Source organism: Pogona vitticeps, chromosome 6 (assembly GCF_051106095.1).
Source record: "Pogona vitticeps strain Pit_001003342236 chromosome 6, PviZW2.1, whole genome shotgun sequence".
In the NCBI taxonomy this organism is placed as follows: Eukaryota; Metazoa; Chordata; class Lepidosauria; order Squamata; family Agamidae; genus Pogona; species Pogona vitticeps.
Genome location: NC_135788.1, coordinates 2,981,986 through 3,002,500, shown reverse-complemented (window position 1 = coordinate 3,002,500; position 20,515 = coordinate 2,981,986). Strand labels below are relative to the sequence as shown.

Genomic DNA, 20,515 nt, shown 5'->3' with positions numbered 1-20,515 from the left:
TGGCTCTTGGAGGCACAGCGGAGGATTCGAACTCCCAGCCTGAAGCCAGATTCTTAAACCACTGAGCCATCATTTACTACATTTTTGTGCTCACAGTGACAGAAATGAAAAAAGTCTTCATTTCCCCCTTATAGGCTTAGAGACACTAATTATACTTATCATCTATGGGTGAGTAAGAATATGGATGTTAAGAATACGTGCCCCACCTAGAGTAGCAAGTGAGTAAGTAAGCTTTCCACCATTTACATGTTTGTCCGTACATCAGAAATTACAAATGGTATAAATACAGGAAATAGAAATACTGTTTTCCTTAATTCAGTTCTCAATCCAAGTGGAGATTGGAGTCAAGAAATGAGGAGAAAGCTGAGACGCAGATGGGCAGCCATGAAGGAACTAGAGAAGATTATCAAGTGCAAGGATGTGTCGCTGGAGACCAAGACTAAGATTATCCACACTCTTGTATCCACACCAGGTAATGGACGTGAAAGCTGGACAGGAAAGAAAGCTGACGGGGACAGAAAAACTGATTCATATGAAATGTGGTGCTGGAGGAGAGCTTTGCAGATAACCCTGGACTGCCAGAAAGGCCAAGAAGTGGGTCCTTGCAAATTAAGCTTGAACCATCTCTGGAGGCAAAAAAAAAAAATGATGAAGTTGAGGCTGTTCTACTTTGGGCACATCATGAGATGGCAGGATTTTCTGGAAATAAACAATTAAGCTAAGGAAGGTGGAAGGCAGCAGGAAAAGAGGAAGACCGAATAAATGTGAGATGGACCAGCTCCCTAAAAGAAGCCACAGGATTGAGTTTACCGGAGCTGAGCAGGACTTTTGAGGGCAGGACATTTTGAAGATCATTTAGTTGTCGTGTCGCTGGCTGGAAGCCCATGAAAACAACAATAAACACAGTGGTATTTTGTAGTAAAATGTCTTTGGGAATTCTGGATAGTATGGGAAGGGAGTTACATTTCCTAAGATAATATTCACTATTTCATATGGAAATACAGGCATGGCAATATTTCTTTATTGGGATAAATGTGTGTTTTAAAACTAAATGACTATTTTTCTGTAAGATGCTGTTGTTGACAAAAAGCGGTCTTCCCTCCGGTAGCGTAGTTCTCACAGTGGTTGTCATTGTTGTATGTTTCGCATGTTATACAGACCCATGCAAAAATCAGCCTGGGAATTATGCAGAATTTATGCTTCAGATGACAGGAAACAATAAGTTCTCCCATTGTCTTCTTTAAAAGAGGAGGTCAAACAGGCTGGGATTGTCTCTCTGGCCTGATCGAAGTCCCAGAATTCTCTCTTCACGTGGAGACTACACAACCCAACCAATAATGTAAGTGGGACCACCTATACATACAACGAGGGTCTTCAAAAATGAGGCGCCCGCCTTGAATTCCCCTTAACCCTAATTTCCCCACCTTTGTCACTTTGATTCTCCCCACCGATGCCCCTCTGTGGACCACAGTTTGGAAACTCTACTTTTCTGACCGACATCTCCCAGAATCGCCAGCTGCCACGAGTCCTGGAGCCCCAAGTCAGTCACCTCTACAAGCTCACTATAATTTCCTGTCCCCTCTCCTCTTGGTTTTGTCCAGCCTCCTTCGGTCTTGCTGGTGTGACTCCAACCCGCCTGATGCTCGGACTCCACACCGTCCTCCGTTTGACCTTCCTTCCACTTATCTCCCAAGTTCTGAGTCTGGAAGTCCTTCTCCTGCTCCAGCAAGCTCTGGAGCATCATGCACGCTGTGGCCTCCTTCAAAACTCAGCTAGCCCAAAGGAAATCCTTTCCTAGGGATGCGTCAATCCTCAATGTGTTTGTTGGACTCCAGTCCCTGTTTTTTCCCCTTTGAAGAGGGAAGCTATAAGGACTGGCCGGGCTGGGCTCATGGAGCGACCCAGTCACTCCCAGCTGAGCGGCGTGTCATCTTTCCCTGTTGACAACCTGACATTCAACTCCTGTCCGGTGAACCGTACATTTCCATCCCTGGAAGGTGGAAAGCTTGACCTCTTTCCTCTCAACACCAGCTCCCACCTAGAAATCTCTCAAACACCCACCGCTCGCTCGGGGCCTCCGAGCAGCAGGAGCACACGGAGAGGGACAGACAATCTTTCTATTCGGTTTCCCCAGGATGGTTTTCTTGGCCTCTCAGAGGAGGAGGAGGAGGAGGAGGAGGACTTTGAATCCTGCTGCCCGATGGCCTGAGCGTTTGCCATGCCTGGCGAAAGTGCCAGCCAACGTGAATCATCATTGCACAGACGCTTGAAAGGGATTCCGGTTTGGAAATGTTTCCAGCGAGGAACGCCGGGTCTTTATTGTTCAGGGGTGGGGGCTCTGTCGCTTCTGCCTACAAATTGGAAGACAGAATTAGGTGGATGCATTTCGGCATTTTTGAATTATTTTCCTAGTATATGTCGAGAAGCATGGAGTCATTTGCCAGCAAGGGACCATTCTCTCAAGCACTTAGGTAATGGATTAGTAAGAAATGTTCTATCATCATCATTATCATTATCATCATCATCATCATCATCATCATCATCATCATCATCATCATCATCATCATTATTATTATTATTATTATTATTATTATTATTATTATTATTATTATTATTATTATTATTATTATTATTATTATTATTATTATTGTCATCGTCGTCGTCGTCATCATCATTATCATCATCAAGAGGGTGGGAGTTCGATTCTTCATAACTTGTCACTCTAACCACTACACAGCTCTGGAAACCCACCTTTTTAACTAGTAGCCAATGTGAATGCCCACCATTCTATGCCATGCAATTGAACTGAGAATACATAGCACCGCATAATGCAACATTTGAAAGCCAATTTTAAATTTTTGTTCCAGGTTAATTTCTAGGGTTTTCTAGGCAGAGAATACTCAGAAGTGCTTTACCCTTCCTTTCCTCTAGGGGCACTCTGGGACTGTGCAGCTTGCTCAAGGATACCCAGGCTGGCTCTTCTCCTGGGAGGCCCAGTGAGGAATCGAACATCCAACCTCTGGCAGACCCCTAACCCCCTGAGCTATCCAACCAGTGATTTACCCACAGCTTATTCCTACTGCTACTTCCCGGCCGCCAGATGTTTGTGTTAGATGATAGGTGTTGAAAAGAAAGTGGACTTGATGCAGCGCTTTCCAGAAGGGCGGCCTGACCAAGCAGAGAGAAGGATAGTAATTTATTCTTCATTTACTTCCAGCAGTACTTCAGTCCAGCTAAACATTTATGTGCCTGATAGATGTTTAAAATAATATGGAACCGATTCAGCCTTTTCTAAAAAGGCACTCTCACAGAGAAGAGGAAAGTGGGGTAATTCCTTCACAGTTTACTTCTAGAGGCAGGGTGATTTAAAACATTTGTTTGACATATGCCGAGCATCATATAAAATACAGGTGTGATCCCATGCAGAGGAAAGAGCACCAAATGACTCCCCCAGGTACTTTCTGGAGATTCCAGCATCCTCACTTTTTTAAGGCTTTCTCCATCAGAGTTTGCTTCTAAATTCTTTTTCATCTTATCAAAACAACCGGCGTGACGTGAAAGCAGCCAGCTGTCCATAATGGCTTATCCCTAGGCCAAGTCCATGACCCGTTGGATTACTCCTGCGTAGGACTTGCCAGACGTGAGATTCAGCCCTGGACACTTGGTGTTTGGTCCTGCTTTCCCTGCCCTGCTGCCGGCCAAAAGCTACCATCAGGATTTAAGCCTACTAGCCGTCAGAGCGTCCGAAGGCTCTCTGGCAGGCCCTGATCCCGCCTGACGAGTAGCCGGCTCCTCCAGAAGAGAAGTGATTGATGGGGCGCTGAAGGGGAAAGTCTGTATGCCACTGACCGACGGGTTGGGAGAGAGCCTTGGCAAAGCCCGGAGTGGAAAAGCAGTATCTGGCGCCGGTTTTGGCAAAAGCCGGTCACACACGCTGCCAGAAGCAACTCCAGCCTTCGGCGTGGAAGGGAGATGTTTGGAACTCGTTCCTTGGTTCTTAAAGCCGGGCTGAAAGGAAGACAGTAGAGGACACCTCGAGGCTCAGAAAGGGAGTGGGGCCGACTGGTCGGAGGCGAACAAACGGCAGCCACTCACACACCATGAAAACCGAGGACATGCGCCACTGAAAAGAGAGGATAAACCAAGAGACTTGCCTAAGCAAAACTGGCTGGGTTCATCGCAGACCAAGTTGGAAAGTGTTATTATAATATTATGATTATAAGAATTCACTTGCCTCTGTTTATTCCCCAGAAATTTAAACAGAAATTTTAAATTTAAATAGAAATGTCATATATTTCTCATCTGTGTTCAAGGACTGGACCTGCGAGACTCCGGAATCAAACTTCCTGAGCTGCTAAATGTGGATGGGCGTCTTCCAAGTTCCTGATCTTTCTCCTTCTGCTTCTTTATCTCTAAGGTTCCTTGATCCCAAGGCATGGTTTAATCCTTCCCTTTTCTATTCCTTAGTGTCAAATGAGGGCAGAACCTCCTGGGATTTCTGTGCAATCCTTACTGTTCAGACCCTACTTCTCGTCCCTTAAAGAAGTTGGCATCTCTTTAAAAAATACTTCAAAAAGCACACTTCAAGTACAGTGGCGTCTCGCTTAACGAGCGCACCATTTAACGACGAATCCACATAGTGATGCGTTTTTGCGATCGCTAATGCGATCGCATTGCCATGTTTTAATAGGCAAAACATCGCATTGTGATGAACGGTAAGCGTTTCGCTTACCGATCTTCACATTGCAATGTTTTGGGAACAGCTGATCGGCAGTTCCAAAATGGCCACCGGGTCAACAAAAGGGCCACCTGCAGCGTTTTCGCGCCCTGCCCTTGCTTACCGGGCAGTGAAAATGGCAGCTGGATGGAGGATTCCCCACATAGCAGTGAGTTTTTCCCCAATAGGAACGCATTAAACGGAGTTTAATGCGTTCCTATGGGGTTCCCCCCCTGCATAGCGACGAATCCAGATAGCAATGTTAATCCTGGAACGGATTAACGTCGCTATGCGGGGCACCACTGTATTTACAAATACTTGAAAGGCTATCCTACAGAGGAGGGGCAGGATCTGTTCTCAATCATCCCAGAGTGCAGGACATGTCAGAATGGGCTCAAGCTACAGAAGACAGATTTCAGCTGAATATCAGGGGGGGGAACATCTTTACTATTAGAGTAGTACAACAATAGAACCCATGACCTCAGGTGGAGGTGGCGAGCACTCCAACACTGGAGGCATTCAAGAGAGAAATGGGACCACCCTCTATCAGATGGTTTGGATTCCTGCCTTGAGCAGGGGGTTGGACTCAAGGGCTTTAGAGAACCCTTCGAAATCCATGGTTCTGTGAAGAAACTCTTTACAAATGACCTTCTCCTTTGGATTCTTGTCTGCTTATTTAATAAATGGGTGAGCACCAAAATGAAAAAGGTTTCTTCCTCCTCATCCTTTCCATTTCTTTCCATTTCATCCCACTTGGGATGCCATCCTTTTGTGGGGAAAAACCATTGTAAGCAGAAAGGGAGAGCACGGGCATGGAAAGAAAACCAGTGGGGTTGATTGGGAAGCCCTGTAGTTGACAATGACCCATATAAAGGACAAGGACAAGTTGACCCGTCTCCTTCCCCCCCTTCTCTGGACTCTGCGTGACTTCCAGGCAATTGGGAGATCTGCCAACCTCAAAACTGGGGTGAAGCTCTGGCGACCGCGGGGGTGAAGTGGGGCAACCCTTTAGCTGAGGATGGCTTCCGAAGAAGATGACAAAACAGAAAGCAAGAACGTTCTAGAACACAGCCCATCTAATCCTTAATGGACCACCCTTCCTTCCCCATGCCTGGATGTACAATTGTTTTTTGGTGGCATGGGAACAGAGACTCGTGAAATCTATTCGAACCCCATTGGTGTATCAAGGGTGCTTTTGGCTTTCACCAGGATTCCTCTTCAACCTCCTTCTACTTTTGGCCCTGCTTTCTTTTACTCTGCAGCAAAGCATTTTCGGGAGGGATGAGCTTTGGGGGATTTTCCAGACTAGAGATACAGTTGTGCCCCGCTTAACGATTATCCTGTATAACGACAAATCTGCTTCATGATGATCTTTTTGCGATGCAATTGCGATCGCAAAACGGTGTTTTAATGGGGTTTTTTCGCTTTGCGATAAACAGTTCCCTGCTTCAGGAACCAGTTCTTCGCATTACAATGATCAAAGCAGCTGATCGTTGGGTTTTCAAAATGGCCACTGGCTGCTCAAAATGGCTCCCCGCTGTTTTTAAAAGGCATTTTTCGCTTAACAGGCACCCAAAAATGGCCGCTGTATGGAGGATCTTCACTGGATGATTAGGTATTTCGCCCATTGGAACGCATTAACCGATTTTTAATGCATTTCAATGTTGTTGTTTTTTAAATTTCATTTGACGACATTTTCGGTCTACAGCAATTTCGCTGGAACAAATTAACGTTGTCAAGTGAGACACCACTGTACCATTGGTTCTCCATTCTGGGAGTTCTGTCTGCTTTGCAGAGGCATAGCATGGCGCACCTTGGAGAAAGGGCCAAAAATTAGAAGGCTTTGAGGCTTAGCTAAGCCTAGCACAGCCTAGCTCAGAAGGAAAGCTCCCAGCTAGCCCTGGGGCAGGAACAGGAAGCTTGGGTGGAGGCCAGGCCTAGTTCAGCCTCTAAGGACTTCCAGTCGAGGCCTGGTCTCCCAGGTGAGCAACATTTTACTTACCTTGATTGTAAGGTGTGTGCAATGCATTTCATTCCCACCTCCCCATATGTCTGAAGAAGTGGACATGACCCATGAAGACTCAGCATTAAAATATAATAGACAGTCTTTACGATGCCACATATTTTTGTCTTTTTTTAAATTTCCCCCCAACCCTTTAGATTTTGTCCAATATGGAGAATTACCACTCTGTAGTAAAAAAAAATCCACCCCTAATTTTGCAGTTCCTTACCAAAGTATTTCTTAGATTCCTTAGGATGGAGCCATGGAAGTTAAATAGATAGGTGTCAATGTGTCATGTAGATAGCCGTATGTTTTTATATTGTCTCGCCTGAAGGGCTGAAGCTCAGAGAAGTGAAATTTATCTCTCGTGACAAACGAATTCCAGTTTGTGACCTACCACCCAGCCACCTTTTCTCTCTCTGTATGTGTGACTTCTCGTCTGTCATCCCTGGATCGTCACCAAGCGCCGATTTCCAGCGATCGTTCTGGCTGCCCGAGAGAAACCACTTTTTACGCACTTTGTTGTAAAGTGCCTTGCTCCGTCTCGATTTTCGTTTCCATTCTTCTCCCGGCCAACTGGCACCCACCAGGACATTAACGTTAAGCAATCCCAATTAAACGGCGAGCCGCTTTGATCTCAGAATGGCTTCTGAGGCCATCCTCCCCTTGATTCATGTTTTATGAAGGACACCTTAGGAAGTGGGCAGAAAACGAGTAAAAATGCCCTTTCTCCAGAGATGAGAAACATCTGGATGTTATTGGTTTTTTTTTCGAACGACGGCTTCCCAAAAGCGCATAGCTGGCTTTGCTCAGTAGCTATGCTCGGTTGTGAGATTGTGGGAGCTGTGATTTAGAGCCCTGTGTCCATTTCTGAACGCTGCCATTTAAGAAGGATGCCAACAAACTGCAGCAGGTTCAGAAGAGGTCAACAAGGATGATGATCAGTGGACTGGAAACCAAACCCTGGGAGGAGAGACAGAAAGAACTGGCCATGATCAGCCTTGGGAAAAAAGAAGACTGAGGGGAGAGATGATAGCACTTTTCAAAGTCTTGAAAAGCTGTCCTACAGAGGAGGGACAGGATCTGTTGTCGATCATCTCAGAGTGCAGGACACGAAACCATGGGCTCAAGTGACAGGAAGCCAGATTTCGGTTGAATATCAGGAAAAAAAACTACTAACTGTTAGAGCAGTACGACAATGGAACCAGTGACCTCGGGAGTTGGTGAATGCTCCGACACTGGAGGCCTTCAGGAAAAAATTAGACAATAATGTGGCAGATCTGCTTTGATGGTATTCCTGCCTTGAGCAGGGGGTTGGACTGGATGGCCTTGTAGGCCCCTTCTATTTTCACTTTTCTATGATTTCTATGATCCTTCCAATGTCAGTCAATTGAGGACCCATCTCACTGACCGGGGGGGGGGGGGGAATGGGTAGCCTGCCTAAAGAGTGGTGTAGAGCACTGGTTCTTAACCTTGGGTTACTCAGGAGTTTTGGAGTGCAACTCCCAGAAGCCTTCACCACCAACTGTGCTGGCTGGGGTTTCTGGGAGTTGCAGTTCAAAAACATCCGAGTAACAAAGGTGAAGAACCACTGGTGTAGAGCTATGGGGCAGGATATAACGTATTTTTTGCTCCAGAAGACGCACCTTTCCATAAGACGCACCAATTTTTTAGGAGAAGAAAACAGGAAAATATAATCTGTTTTCTTTGCTCCATAAGACACACAGACTTTCCACCCCCCTGTTTTGTGGGGAAAAAGTGCGTCTTATGGTGCGAAAAATATGGTAAGTTGAAACAGCAACACTGCAGCAGGGATAGTCCATAACAATCTAGTGTTGTGGGTGAAATCTATTCATCCTAAGGATTACAGCCAAGCCAAGATGGAAGAGGGAAGCTTTGGGTTGCAAAAGGTAGTAAGTGACATCATAGTCCCTACTAATAAAAATCCTGGAACGTTGACGTTGTGAACTTGAGCTTCCCAACACCTCTCCTGTTTGATTTGACATGGACAGTACCTGTCTACATAGGGATGATTGACCGAACTCTTCCTCCACTCCAATTATCTTCTGAAGATTATTTCCAGCAATGGATTCACAGCAGAATGGTCTAAAAAAATGACTCCATGAAAAACTTCATTGACCAACTCCTGCGAAGAATGAATGTTTCCAAGGCAGGTATCCATGTTCACAACATCTTTCTCGGTATTCCTGGACAGAGTGTCCTTTGGCTGTTCATAAAGCACAGTGTTTCTTGAGAGACCGGGTTGATCTCCACCAGACGTACCTTCTACAAGGAACCACTCTTGGGTTGGCATGGCATGGTCCTTCACAAGCAATAATTTCTATGTGTAAGTTCAGTTTCTAAAATAATGAAGTTCTGGCCTCGCTCTGTGCAACACAGGATCCGTATTAATGTTATTCTTCTTCAACATGGTATGCGTTCAACGTTGGCACATCCCACGCTAACAAATAGAATAAACATGGAGGTGTTGTTGAACGAGCCCTCCCAGGCTGTGTGTGGCCATCGCCCGTCAGACTTTCCACTGAGTCTTGACATGGTGAGTTGAGTGCGGTTTGGTGAATGATGGGGTGTCAGTGGAAAGGGATGGTGATTAACTAATCACAAGGATGTCTTTAACGCAGATGGGTCTTGCGGAGAAGGAGGAAGGAAACAGAGAAAAAGAGATGGAGAATGAGGATGAATGGAAGCCATGTGGGAGGCGAGGCCCTGAAACCCAATCGTTCATCTCCACCGGAGGGTGGACCTATGGACTCAGTGGGACTTTGGTAAATCAAAACTTAAGCGAATCCCATTGATTCAATGCAACTATTCTAGTTAACCCAGGACTAATAGCTGGATTCAGGCCAAGAGTTCTAGAAATATTTTATTAGTGGTTTTTTTAGATTTCAAAGAAAAGCAAATGCCCGTTATTAACATGGCTGGACTAAAGAAGCATGGAAGGCTTGAATTCATGTTAAGGTTAAATTGATGCTTCAGACATCTTGAGTAGATGAAATCTTGTTGTGGAGTTGGGCAAAAGGTGTGATTTTAGAGGTGAATTGCTGTTAAATTAAGAAATCACTTATAGACAGATGTTATCCGTGGGAAGCCTTGTGACAAACACAGCTGCATCCTCCAATGCTGCCCACCCCTGGGCGACTGCTGCCTGAGGTGATGCCTCAGTTTGCCTAACAGTCGGGCCGGCCCAAGATGCTGGGGGAAACAGACATGTTGAAAGTTCAAGATTTGGAAGCGAAAGTCAGCAACAGTCTGCCCAGAAAAATCCTGCCCCTCTGTACTTGATGATGATGAAGATGATGTGCCAAGTCAGTTCTGACTTATGGTGACCTTTTCCAAGGTTTTCCAAGTACAGTGATGCCTCGCATTATGACGTTAATTCATTCCAGCGAAATCGCTGTAGAATGAAAATGTAATGCGAAAATAAAAAGCCCATTGAAACGCATTGAAACCCCTTCAATGTGTTCCAATGGGCTGGAAACTCACCGTCCAGCGAAGAACCTCCATAGGGTGGCCATTTTCGGTGCCTGTGTAGCGAGGAATCCGTCCCAGAAAACAGCGGGGAGCCATTTTATTTACCCGGCAGCCATTTTGAAACCGCCTATCAGCTGTCCGAAAATCGTCGTTTTGTGAAGAATCAGTTCCTGAAGCAGGGAACCGATCATCACAAAGCAAAAAACCTCTATTCAGACCATCATTTTGTGATCGCAATTGCAAGGATTGTTGTAATGCGGTTTTGTTGTAATGCGGGGCAATCATAAAGCGAGGCACGACTGTAAAGAGTACTCAGAAGAGGATTCCCCATCTCTTCTTGTGAGCACACCCTGAGACTGTGCAGCTTGCCCAAGGCCACCCAGGCTGGCTCTTCTTCCAGGAGGCATCACGGGGGAATCAAACTCCCAAAAGCTACCTAAACCACTGAGCTATTGAGCCAGCCTGTACTCCTTACCTCACCTGAAATTTAATTTCCTTGCTAGTGGTCCTGAGAATTTAGTTAACAGAAACCTGGAGAGCTTGTGATCAGAGACGGAGGAGATGTTCCACCACTAGTTATGCCAACTGTGGGGTTCAGTGAGAAATTCTGCAAGGCAAGGCCAGCTTGCCTAATGAGTATAGTCAGCAGGGGACTAGGTATCATGTGAGTGTAACAGATCACCTGGATTAATCCTTTGGAAAATATAGGCCAAAACATCTTGAGAAACTACACACAAAAGACCAGCTAACAACACCCATCAATCACAGTGACAATCTCTCCCCCCTTATCACAACAATACACCCACAACAACAACAAAAAACACACACGCTGATCACCATAATCACCCATCTCCTGAAAAGGACAAAAGCTGATCCCACAGCTATAAATACTCAACTATCCAAACAAACTGCATGAGAGCACAGACAGAATTCCGACTCCTGTCCTCTGAAGATGCCGGCCACAGAGACTGGCGAAACGTTAGGAAGAACAACCTTCAGAACACGGCCAAAGAGCCCGAAAAAACCCACAACAACCATCACCTTGAGAAAGTTGCTTTTTGGGAGTACAGCTGTCAGAACCTCCCAGCCAGCCTTGAACTGGAAGCACAGCCACCTCTTTAGAGGACGCGAGAAGCTTTACGAGCTAGCTTACAAGACAACACAAGGTGCCCTCTTCTTCCTATGTCTTCCTTGGCTTGCTAGCAGTCTTCAGGAATGGAACAGAAGCCAACGGTATGGCCAAATCGCTTAGCTGCTGCGGACAGCTACTGGCAAGGAGCCCTCTGGAGCCCGATGCCGGGCTCAGAATGTAAACTGTTGAGAAAGCTGAGCGATGGCTGTGCAGCCAGGTAGAAAAGAGAAGAAGACCCCCACCTCGGGAGCAAACAAGGACCTGGACCCACCAGCCACGTGTCAGGTTCGTTTATTGCACCAGCATTCCTGGGTCTGCTGAGATGAAAGTTGGCTCGGATTTTTCCATAATAAAAGTTCATGTTCCATCGTGAAGAGTTGTAACTCTACTCTTGAAAGGAGTCCTGGATTTTCTAAGTAAACCTTCAAGGAAGAAAGGAAGAAAGAAACTTAAATAAAACCTGATAGATTCTGCCTCGAAGGCACCAGAAATGACAGAAGCAAAATATGCCTCTGGAAAGTTCAGAGTTCACCGTGCCAAGTTGAAGGCTTGGAGTCTTCTTAGCAGGACTTAACCTTTGCTTCTGAGACTCATAGAATAATGAAGTTGGAAAAGGTCTTGAAGGCCATCAAGTCCAACCCCTGCTCAAGGAAGGAATACAAATCAAAGGATATCAGCCAGGTGGCTGTCTAAACTTCTCTTGAATGTCTCCAGTGTTGGAGCACGCACCACCTCCTGAGGTCATCAGTTCCATTGTCATACTGCTCTAACAATTAAGAAGTTTTTTCCTGATATTCAGCTAAATCTGGCTTCCTGTAGCTTGAGCCCATGGTTGTGTGTCCTGCACTTTGGAGGACTGAGAACAGATCTTGCTCCTCCTCTGTCTTTGAAAAGTGCTAGCCTATCTCCCCCCAGTCTTCTTTTCTCAAGGCTAAACATGCCCAGTTTTAGGGTCTGTTACCCAGAGTCCAGGCTTTGGATCTGAAATCTTACAGAATGTAAACCATGTTCCCAACCTGCCATATTTTCCCCTTGAATACATGCCAAACTGTACAGGATTGTTACAATTAGAGATGGAGATGAATAAAAAAAATGGCAATTCGTTTTGATCCGTTATTCATCAAGATTAACAGATCAATGAATATGAATATATGAATATTCTCCAATGAATTGACAAATCGATCTGTCGATTCATCTGCACTTTAAACGGCTATAACACTGGCCCCAGATGACCTAGAGATTTGCAGGGACGCTTCCTCAGACACATTTCTACAACTCCTGAAAGTTTGGTGAACATTGGATTGCAGACCCCTGAGTTATACAGTCACAAAGAGGACCCCCCCCAGGAAAGCTCCCCCCCCAGGTACTTAGAGACTCCAGAATCACAACAGAGCTTCCAATTTCTTTTCCCAACACGCTTGCCAAATTTAGTGAAGATTGGATATCGGAACTCTGAGTTATTCATCCACAAATTAGGTCCCCCCAGAGGAGTTTACCACACAGCGCAGAAGCTCCTGGCATTGAGGGAGTTATATTTAGCCCCGGCAGAATGAGAGGTCCCTTTGGCACAGGCATGTATAGGGCATTGGGTTTGTCTCCAGCTCAGCACAACATTGCATTTGCCAGTGAAGTAGAGTTTGCCCTCAGTAGGACTGGAGGCAAGGGGGTATTTGGCAGCACAGCGGGCTTTCGGGCTCCATTGGGCACTGAGGACGTTGGCAGCAGGAAAACAGGCTCTTTTGGCCGCATCGGGCACAGAGGTAGTTGGCAGCAGCAAAGTACCATGTCTTGCCCCATCGAGGCACTGAGGCAAAAGGCAGCAGAGCAGACTCTGGTCTTCTTCAGCAACATCAGATTTGCCTGCAAAGGAGAGGTTTCTGCCCCCAGGAGGCAACTGAGGTTGCTTGCAACTTCCAACAGCACCAGCAGCACCATCGGATGAACAGGGTCGGTGCTACGAACAGCGGTTAAGCCATGGGGCAGCGGGGCTGTCAGAAATAGATCAGCTCTGCAATCTGAAGCCAGGTGATGGGGAGGCAGAGATGCTTGTTTAGAATTGGAAAGCTGGGGATTGCTTGCAACTTGGCTGCTGAGACCGCCAGGATATGATAAAGATAGCCCTCAGACGTTTGGGGGAGCTTAGACAGGCCGGCCCCCTTGGCATGGGTTGAAAACCAGATTTGCTCTGCCATCTGAAACCGGATGATGGGACAGGCTTTGGGTGGGGCTGAGATAGGCCCTCTTTGGCATGGGGGACGCCCGGAAATGGACAGGCTTTGGGTGGAGTGGAGCCTGGTCTAGGAGACTCACCTGTCCACCGACGTCCAACTAGACTTGCTGACAACCTTCAAAGAAAGAAAGATACTCAGGTTGAAGACCAGGTGACCTCTGCCGTCTGAAGCTGGGCGATGGGGCGATAGGGCGATGCCTGGACAGGCTTGGATGGGGCAGAGCCCAGGTTTGGGTGTGCCAACATGGCCTGACAGCCCACTGTCTTAGCACATTATGGGCATCACCCAACACTTTGGTCTTGTACACTTTAGTTGTACAAGAGCAACTATTTATTCATTTTTCTTACTGCTCAGTCTGGGTCTATCAAGAGAGTGGAATGGCCCTCTTTGCTTGTTCGGAGGTGCCAGGACCAGCTCTGGATGTGCCAGCCAAAAGGGTTAGATGACCCTCTTGGCATGTTTGAGTGATGCGCAGACAGGCTTTGGGTGGGTGGGGCAGAGCCCGGCCGCACTGCTACGACAGCGGTTCATCCACAGGGGTGCTGGTGAGCTGAGATAATGCGTTTGGGTAGTTTGTTCCAACTTCTGCCTACCTACTGAGCTGGCATGGGACTAAAAGCAGAGTGTGTTGCCTCATCGGGCACTGCAACAGTGGGCAGCAGCAAAGTACCATGTCTTGCACCATCGGGCACTGAGAAAGTTGGCAGCAGCAACGTAGACTGTGTTACCGCATCAAGCACTGAGGTGGCTGGCTCCAAAGTAGGCAGGAAAGCATGCCTTAATAGGTATTGGGCATCGAGGCAATTGGCAGCAAAGTAGGCTTTGCCCGTTGGGTGTGTAGTGGCAGAAATCTTCAACATCGATGAGCAAGAGGGTGGCGTTTGCCATCAAGGTAGCATATGAAACACAAGCCTCCAGAAAGAATTAACTATTTAGTCAAGCGTGCTGTTTTGGACTACCAGGAAGGGCTTGGGTCAGCCCAGCCCTCTTGAACTTCCATGTGCCGCGCCTGCAGCAGAACGGACCTGTAGCCTGGGGGGCAGGGCAAGGGCCTCCCCCGCGGCCCTGTCGCCGATGCCCTGCCACTAATCTGGCTGCCACCAGTGGGCTGTGAGCGAGAGGTAGCCGTGCTGCAGTTCCAAGATGATGAGGATAATGATGATATCTTTTTTTAAAAAAAGAGATCAAACACCCAAATGGCACCCTTGAATGAAAAGGTCCGTTTTGGGAAAGGTCTGCTTTAGATTCTCCCTGTCAAGGAGGATCCTCCCTTTACGGCAGCCCACAACGGGTGCACCTCTGATCCTAGCTTGATGGCAAAGCCAATGGATTTCACACCTCAGACTTGAACCCCCAAGATGTTGAGTCAAGAACGTCCACTGGGTGGTGATCAGAAGGACCTCTACCTTTGACATACTCAGACGGCTAGAGGAGACAACAAGATGGATAGTGTTGACTTATTAGACAACTTCCTGGATTCTTGTTGCCAACGGTGAGCGGTGGTGGGCATTCGGCCTCCGCCCCACAAATGATCAAGATGGTGTCCGTTAGCATCAAGTGCTGGCTGCCATCTGCTTTTATGCACAGATGGCTTGTGACTGGTCAGAGTCCTTCTCCAACCAACCAACTTTTGGAGTGAGGGACCCTCTCATCCCAATCCATGAGCCGCCCCCTGTTTTCCTGGGATACTGTAACCCTGTCTCTTTTCTCCCCATAGGTGAACGTCTGCCTAGCAACTTGTCACAATAAGAAGTGAATCGAGACAAGGAAAAATGGATGATGGAGAACAATCTGAGACATAGACTCCCAGAATGGCTTTGCAAACTTTTTTTTTCCACCAGAAGCAAGCTGTGTTTGGCCTGGGATTCCTGTCCACAGAGTCGTTCCCATAAATTAAGCTCATGTTTTGTTTTTTCTAACATCACCTCACCACAAGGCCTCGGTGTCATGCCATGGCGAGACCAGGGTGGGACTGTGGGCTGTAAATCTTGGCGGTGTGGAAGCACCAGGGCCAAGAGTTATGATCTGGATGTGAGGTGTAAATTGCTCCGTGTTAACACGGACCCTTCCCCCTCCCTCCCTTCATCCTCTTTCATTCTTTTGTACAGCTCTCCTAACAACCAAGAATTAACCAGACGCAATTTAGTCAGCGTTCGATTCCAATTTGCTGCCTTCCGCTCAAGAACACTGCTACAGTGGACACCTACCGAGAGTACACTGTGGATGGACTGTTTCTCCCATTCCTTTGGAGGTCTGTCGTCCCCTTTCTCCTCTTGCCTTCACACTTTCCCAACATCAGGGTCTTTTCCAGGGAGTCTCCTCTTCTCATGAGATGGCCAAAGGAGTGGAGCCTCAGCTTCAGGATCTGTCCTTCCAGTGAGCACTCAGGGTTGATTTCCTTCAAAATGGATAGGTTTGTTCTCCTTGCAGTCCAGGGGACTCTCAAGAGCCTCCTCCAGCACCACAATTCAAAAGCATCCATTCTTCGGCGGTCAGCCTTTTTTATGGTCCAGCTCTCAATTCCATACATCACTACTAGAAAAACCATAGCTTTGACTATGCAGACCTTTGTCGGCAAGGTGATGTATCTGCTTTTTAAGATGTTGTCAAGGTTTGTCATCGCTTTCCTCCCAAGAAGCAGGTGTCTTCTAATTTCGTGGCTGCTGTCCCCATCTGCAGTGATCCTGGAGCCCAAGAAAGTAAAATCTGCCACTGCCTCCATCTCTTCCCCTTCTCTTTGCCAGGAGGTGATGGGACTGGTTAGGCACTCATTAAACATGTTCATGATATTGTCATTGTTCATGCCTGAAGACAGGGAAAGCAAATAAGGTATTTCCTTTAAGACACCAAGATGAGTGTATCACAGAAAATGGTTCAATGCCACAGATGCTAGTGACAATTTTGCCCCTGTCTAACCACCCCTCCACCATATCTCTGTCCTATTCCTCTCCCAATGGGTGCAGAATCCTTCCCAGGAAGGGAAAAAGCAGAATAGGTCAATTGTGGTAGGAAGCCTTGAAGAACATGTGAAGTGTTCAGACTGGCAGAGGCCAACACCTGGTCTTCTGTTCTGTTCCAACCAGATGCCCACAGAAGGCTCACATGTTGCACCTGAATGGAACCAGAGCAAAGGAAATAACAAGGTAAAGTTACTAGTTACAACTTTATGGTTTCTGGAGGAACAAGTTTATAGCAATGTCACCTTTCAAAAGTGACATGGCAAATATTCTGTAGCTAGTATAGTATTCGCCCTTCTGAGAAAATTTGTTCTCTCTCTCTCATATGATCTCATCCATATAAAACATGTTCAAACTCCTAGCTCTCATGGTTCATAGAATCATTGTTGGGTTACAAGAGGCATCTAAGACCATCGAGTCCACCCCCCTGCTCAATACAGTGGTGCCTCGCATATCCGTTTAACAACGAATCCGCATAGCGATCTATTTTTTGGGATCGCTAATTCGATCGCATTGTGATGTTTTAATAGCCTAAACATCGCATTGCAATGATCGGTAAGCGTTTTGCTTACCGATCTTCGCATTGCAATGTTTGCGGAACAGCTGATCGGCGGTTCCAAAATGGCCGCCGGGTGCCCAAAATGGCCACTGCAGCCATTTTCGCGCGATTTCCTCGCTTACTGAGGCTGTGAAAATGGCGTCCCCATGGAGGATCTTCGCATAACAGTGAGTTTTCACCCCACAGGAACACATTAAACAAAGTTTAATGAGTTTCTATGGGGTTCCCCCCCCACATTGCGATGTTTCCGGATAGCGATGATTAATCCAGAACGGATTAACGTCACTGTGCGGGGCACCACTGTACATGAATCCAAATCAAAGGATATCAGCCAGGTGGCTGTCTATATTTCTCTTGAATGCCTCCAGTGCTGGAGTGCTCACTGCCTCCAGAAGTCATCAGTTCCATTGTCGTACTGCTCTAACAGTTAAGAAGTTTTTTCCTAATATGCAGCTAAATCTGGCTTCCTGTCGCTTGAGCCCATGGTTGTGTGTCCTGCACTCTAGGATGACCGAGAACAGATCCTGCCCCTCCTCTGGATGACAGCCTTTCAAATATTTTAAAAGTACTATTGTATCTCCCCTCCGCCTTCTTTTCTTAAGGCTCAAGACAGTCAGTTTTTTAAGGCTTTCCTCCTAGAGCTTGGTTTCCACTCCCCTTGTTGCCCTCCTGTGAATTCGCTAGCATCCTTCTTAAAGTGTGTTGTCTGGAACCGGACACAGTCCTCTAGATGTGGCCTAACCAGTGAAGAGCAGAGGTGAATTAGGGGAGGCCATGCCATAAAGAAGGCTGACCGCCGAAGAACTGATGCTTTTGAGTTTGTGGTGCTGGAGGAGACTCTTGAGAGTCCCCTGGACTGCAAGGAGAACAAACCTCTCCGTTCTGAAGGAAATCAACCCTGAGTGCTCACTGGAAGGACAGATCCTGAAGCTGAGGCTCCAATACTTGGGCCATCTCATGAGAAGAGAAGACTCCCTGGAAAAGCCCCTGATGTTGGGAAAGGGTGAGGGCAAGAGGAGAGAAGGGGACGACAGAGGATGAGATGGTTGGACAGGGTTATCGAAGCGACCAACATGACTTTGACCCAACTCTGGGAGGCTGTGGAAGACAGGAGGGCCTGGCGTGCTCTGGTCCATGGGGTCACGAAGAGTCGGACACGACTGAACGACTAAACAACAATGGTCCAACTATTGTTGATCACTCTCACTTGGAAGTACCCTGGTTCTTGACCCATTCCTGTGGTTCTCCTCCAACTGAACATCTGCCCTGGGTTTCCTCCTACCTCTATTGTCACTTTGCAGAATGTAGACCAAAGTAAGAATTTCAGCGGAGGCCACCCTTCAGTCTGTTGAGCTCGTAGGTCAACCCCCCCCCCTCTTGTCTCTCCCTGCGGGTGAGAAAACAGCCATATCACAACCTTGAAAGATAGTGTCAGGACAAGGAGAGCTCCTGTCGCTGATGACAAAGCCTTCCCCTCGGGAGAGCTCTCATTGGCAGGGTGCCAGAAGAGAGGACGGTCTCCCCACCGCTGACCTCTCTGGGCTCCGGGGAATATTTTCGATGCTCTGAGGGGGTCAACAAGGGTATCAAGCCAACGGAGGCCCCATTCATCTCAGGGGCAGGAGCTAATTGTTTAAGCCCAGCTCATCGTCTGACACCTTTCAGGTGTGGAACTGTTGCTGTGCCGTCCGGTTGGCCATGGGGGCCCACCACCTGGCCTCTCCGTGTTGCAAAGGATTCTGGGAGGGTTGTTTACTCCCATCCAGAGTTCGCCTGAGGCACAAGGAAGATTACTCACGCAGCCAAACACAACAGCATCTCCACCCTGGCTGTTTTTGTTTTCTTGGTTTCCTAGAATCCTAGAATCACAAAATTGGAAGGGGGTCTCTAAGGTCATCAAGTCTGACCCCCTGCTCAAGACAGGCATCTAAATCCAAGCAGATCTGACAGAGTGTGGTCCAGTTTTCTCTTCTGTCTTTAGCCATGAGAGGTGAGACTGCAACCGGATGGCCAAAGGACCATTTCTAGGGATGAGGGTCCTGTTTTGGAAGAGCTACCATTTCCAAGAGGGACGTGGTGGCGCTGCGGGCTAAACTGCAGAAGCCTGTACTGCAGGGTCAGAAGACCAGCAGCCATAAGATCGAATCCATGCGATGGAGGGAGTGCCCGTCGCTTGTCCCAGCTCCCGCCAACCTAGCGGTTCGAAAGCATCCAAATGTGAGTAAATAAATAGGGACCCCCTCGGTGGGAAGGTAACAATGTTCTATGTCTAAGTTGCGCTGGCCATGTGACCATGGAAACTGTCTTTGGACAAAACGCTGGCTCTATGGCTTGGAAACGGGGATGAGCACCGCCCCCTAGAGTCGAACACGACTGGACAAAAATTGTCAAGGGGAACCTTTACCTTACCCTTTCCAAACCTGATAAAGAACCAGGAAGGGAGAGATCAGAGACCTGGAATATGTCCATCATCTATAGTAAGCAGCACCTGGACAGCAGACTAAGCTGGAGATGATGATCACCTGATCATCTCTCCACAATGCTTGGAGTTCGCTGTGTGTCTGAATAAATGACTAATAATCATGTGCCATCCTGTCAGTTCTGATTTATGGCTACCCTTTCTAGGTTTTTTGAGATAGAGAATAATCAAAAGTGAGTTTCCATTCCCTTCCTCTAGGGGGAGCCCTGGGACTGTGCAGCTGGCCCAAGGCCACCCAGGCTGGCTCTTCTCTCTGGAGATGCCCGGGGGGGGGGAGGAATCGAACTGCCAGCCTCTGTCTCCACTGAGACAAATGCCTAAACCAGTGAGTTATCCAGCCAGCCTCCTAAGTGATTTTTTAAAAAGTTTGTATGTAATGCCTCCCATTACGATGTTAATTCGTTTCAGCGAAATCGCTGTAGAATGAAAATGTCATAATGCGAAATTAAAAAGCCCATAGAAACACATTAAAACCCAATTAATGCATTCCTGGGGGCTTGAAACTCACCATCCAGTGAAGATCCTCCATAGCGTGGCCATTTTCGCTGCCTGTGCAGCGAGGAATCCGTCCCAGAAAAGAGCGGGGAGCCATGTTTTTTACCCGGTGGCCATTTTGAAACCGCTGATCAGCTGGCCGAAAATCATCACTTTGCAAGAATCGGTTCCCAAAGCAGGGAACCGATCATCGCAAAGCGAAATTCCCCCATAGGAAACATCATTTTGCGATCGCTTTTGTGATTGCAAAACCTTCAACGTAAAGCGATTTAATCGTAAAACGGAGAGCTCGTAATGTGAGACACCACTGTATATATTAGCAGATCCATCTCAATGCAAACCAATAATGTCTTTTTGGAGGAGGCATGTCATGTTCATTGATATGCAAGTTGTTTAAAACTTGGGGATACAGACAGCACCACAAATATGTACTCATATGTTGTTATGGGCC

General features: G+C 47.2%; 1 protein-coding gene across 1 annotated transcript in view; it reads left to right on the top strand.

The window, feature by feature from the left end:
* LOC144583756 (uncharacterized) overlaps positions 1-20,515 on the top strand; it is a 380,160-nt gene that overhangs the window by 267,048 nt on the left and 92,597 nt on the right. The gene's annotated exons all lie outside the window — the stretch shown is intronic.